Source organism: Cynara cardunculus, assembly GCF_001531365.2.
Source record: "Cynara cardunculus var. scolymus isolate 2C chromosome LG 2, CcrdV1, whole genome shotgun sequence".
Classification (NCBI taxonomy): Eukaryota; Viridiplantae; Streptophyta; class Magnoliopsida; order Asterales; family Asteraceae; genus Cynara; species Cynara cardunculus.
The window spans coordinates 61,143,478-61,147,849 of NC_037529.1; positions in this window are offsets into that span (position 1 = coordinate 61,143,478).

A 4,372-nucleotide genomic window follows, 5' to 3' on the forward strand; every position below is an offset into this window, starting at 1 on the left:
TATTTATTATAAGATAATTAAAAAAATTAATATAAAAAAGGAAAAAGACAACAAAAAGACAAAAAAAATAACAAAAAATGAAATGATAACCTAACTATAGGGGTGCCATTAATATAAGATAGGGGTGCCATTAGCCTTTCCCTTTTTTTATTGTACGAAAAGAGGTATGGTAGAGAATTATTACGAATAGACTAATTTTATGTTTTACCAAAAAAATATTTGTATTGATAAAGGTAAGGTAAGTATTAACATTGACATTGACATTGACATTGGTGCTTATTCCAAATATTTAATTATGAAAATAGTTGTTTTATTCCAAACCTTTTGACAAACTTTTTGGCCACATAAACGAAAAAAACCCTGAGGGAGAAAAAAAATATACTTTTTTGTTTGTGACGTTACGTTTTTGAACGTGGGCTACACTTTTTGTTGATGCTTAAATCCGACTTTTGTGGGACATATTTATACTATATTACAAAGCATTTGATAAAAGCTCTTAAAAACCATTTTTATGCATAAAGTACTTTATATTGATACGTATTACTTAAAATTCAAGATTATAAGTAAATTATACATAAATACAACTTATTAAAGCTCGATGTTTGAATTCGTATAACTAACTGCAGATAAACATAATCAAATAGAGGATAAACATCTCATTTTAAAAAATAAAAAAATCTAAAATATAATTAAGATAATTATCAAGTTTGAACAAAATAATTAGTTATTATCTTTATAAGAAAATTATATTATTAAACCAAATATAAATTACTTCGTTATTGAAATTAAATTAAATTATAACAAAAAATTGAATTAAAAATTACACAAAAAAGTAAGAAATTTTAAATAGTTAATTTGATATTAATATCGTATTATTTTTATCAAAATTTTATAATATCTTCAAATTTATATCTTATTAAAAATTAAAAACATTATCGTCTTTCTAAAATCACATAAGACCATATAATAACATCGACCATATAATAACATCGACCAATACCCTTCTAGTTTTCAAAATATGAGTTTTTAATAAACTGAAAAAGTAACATATATTTTTTAAGTTTTATAAATATATTTTAACTTAAATGAAAAATAAATTGACTTTATGTATGTGTTATAGTGAACATGTATATATTTAAAGTAAATGGTGAAAAAAATATTGAAAGGAACAAAAAACAAATTTATGTACTTTGTTTATACATTTTTCACTTTCTAAAACACATCTTTGAAACTGTCATTTTCAGTAGTATCGCTGCTGTCTTTTTTGCAGCTTTTGTTGTTGCCGGAACTATGTGGTATGGTCCAATTCTAAAGGATCAAACCTATGGAATTGAATTCAGGCTTTCATTAGCTCCTTGGACTACTATGTGGTATGGTCCAGTCATACACGAATTGGACCCTTAGTTTGTGATGCTAGCCAGTGTTATGCAGATGATGAATTTGGCCATAGAAAAGCAACAAGAATTGTTCATGAAGATGTTAGAGGACAGTGATGCCAGTAACCGAAGGCATAAGATGGTTGCAAAGAATGTTGGCGGTGGGTCTGGTAAGCAGGTAATGCTATCGGCATAGAAAAACAAGTGATTGTCAATGCAAGGCAGGGAGAGAGGTTTGCTTATACAAGACCTTATGTAACAAACCACCTAAGTTCTTGGAGACCACCGATTCAATTATATATATGAACTTGATGCAAGAAATTGAACACGCATTCGAATCAATTGAGTGTGAGGAGGGTTAGAAAGTGAAATTTGCCTCCCAAATGTTACGGGGCAAGGCCCTTAGATGGTGGAACATCACTAAATCATCCATTGGAGCTCTTATTATTCCATTACTGACCTAAGATGCATTAAAAAAAGGTAATGGAGTAATATTACAATGAAAGGGCACTTGACCCAATCGAGGATGAGTTTCAAGTTCTCGAGAAGGGAAGTATGTCAGTGAAAGATCACTCCAACCTCTTTATAGAGAAATTAAATTTGGTAGGGTACTTGGCCTCAAATAAAAAGGGAAAGATTAAGGCCTACCTCAAGAGCTTGTCGGTGGAATTGAAGTCCTTAGTGTGACATGCCAAGCTGTCCACACCCCAAGAAGCTATCGAAGAGGCCCAATTGATAGAAAATGGCCTTGCTCAAAGGCATGGAGGAAAGAGTTGTGGTGGGAGAAAAGAGAAAATGGGTAGGTCAATCAGGGTTGGTTGAGAGGGCGAGACCATTTGTTGGTGGAAAGGATTTCATACTCACAGGGAAGCTAGATGGTGCCTAAAGTGTAGGAGAAATCATATAGGCATGTGCGATTCGAGCCCGAGCGACTGCTTCAAGTGCCAGAGGTCACACAATTAGACATTGCCCGGGAAAGGGGCTTATCTGGTTGGAATTCAAAGAGCCGAGACACTTCAAGAAATATGTTCCAAAACTTAAGACGATAGGAAGTCAAGGGAGAAAGGAGAACCCTCCAAGGGTTCAAAGTCGATCATTTCATATGACTACCGAAGAGGCTAAGGTGTCATCAAATGTGGTTTCTGGTACGTTCCTTGTTAACTCCGCAGGTGCTCATATCTTATTTGACACGGGTGTAAGCTACCTTCTTGTGTCAATGTCATTCTGCCAAAACCTATCTATGCCCACTAGTGTGTTAGAGGATGCCTTAACTTTGGAAATACCTAATACTAGTCAGTATGTAATTCATGAAGTTCGAAAGTGTTATGTCCTTGAAATATAAGGGAAAAATTTTGGTCAATCTTTTGTCGATGGTCATTGGCGGATTTGATATAGTGATCGGATGGATTGGTTGACAGAGAACCATACCGAGATTTTATGTTCCAAGAAGTTGATCAAAGTCCCAGTGTCGGGCAAGGATGTCATGCTCATCTACAGGGAGAAAAGAAAGGGGGCGTCGTTGTTATTTCAATGGAAAAAACACGTAAGTGCATGGTGAATGGATGGTTTTCTTACTTAGCATATGTGATAGATGCCAAACTAGAGAAAAAGTAGCCTAAGGATGTGAGAATTGTTCGCGAATTTTCTGATCTATTCCCCAATGACTTGCTTGATTTTCCACCCAACTGGCAAGTAGAATTTCGTTTCGGTCTCATTCCAGGAGAAAATCCAATCGTTAGAGTGCCTTACTGATTGGCTTTATTCGAGATGCAAGAGATGAAGGCACAATTCAAGATCTTCTTGAAAGAGGATTTGTAAGCCCGAGCTCCTCACTTTCGGGAGTTCCGACATTGTTTGTAAAGAATAATGGCACCATGAAGATGTGTATAAATTACCTAGAATTGAATAAAGCAACTGTAAAGAACAAATATACACTCCTTAGGATCGATGACTTATTGGATCAACTTCAAGGGATGAGCTGCTTTTTGAAAATTGATCTTTCTTTTGGGATATCACCAATTGAGGGTAAAGAACAACGACATCCCAAAGACAACCTTTTGGATACATCCATTATTATGATTTTCTAGTAATGCTATTTAGGTTGACTAACGAGCCACCGGTGTTTTATAGATTTGATGAATACGGTGTGCAGACCATTCGTAGATAAATCTGTAATAGTGTTCATCGACGACATTCTCGTCTATTTTAAGGACGATATGGAACATGTAAGTATTGAGAGCGGATAAACTCTACGCTAAATTCTCCAAGTGTGATTTCTGGTTAGAGGAGGTTCAATTCTTGTGGCACCTGGTCACTTGAGATAGAGTGAAAGTGAATCCCTCTAAAATTGAAGCCATGATAAATTCGAAACCATCCAAGATTCCGTCCAAAATGCAAAGCTTCTTGGGTTTAGCAGATTGATACCGGAGATTGAAACATCAGTTATGCTCTTTGGATAAAAGAAACTATTTATCCAAATAAACTTTTCCATAAAACAGTCTCCAAGCAAATACGAGATATATGTTATAAATTTCCACCAAAAGACAAAATAACATAGTCTGCAAAAGACGATTTTCAGTACTATAAGTCGGATCCATAAAATMCAAATATATCTACTCAAAAGTATTATATACCTAGATCCGACTCAAATGATACTTGTACATCAGATCTAAACCGTCTAATCCTTCACCTGGGCAGCTATCGGCTTTCCTGAAAAGAAAGTTCATTCTAAAAGATTAAGCCACAAGGCTTAGTGAGATTATACCAAAGCTTATATTTGTATATATTATAAATACAAAGCAAATCATAAACGAAGCAGAACAAAAGAGTCGTTTAATTAAGAATTTGATCGAAAAATAATCTGATAAAATTGTCCAAAACACTGTGCAACCAGAGGGCCGCTGGTCTATACAACCGGAGGGCCGATGGATAAACAGAGGGTCGAAGAATCAATACAAACAGAGGATTGGTGGATCAATACAACCAGAGGATCGATG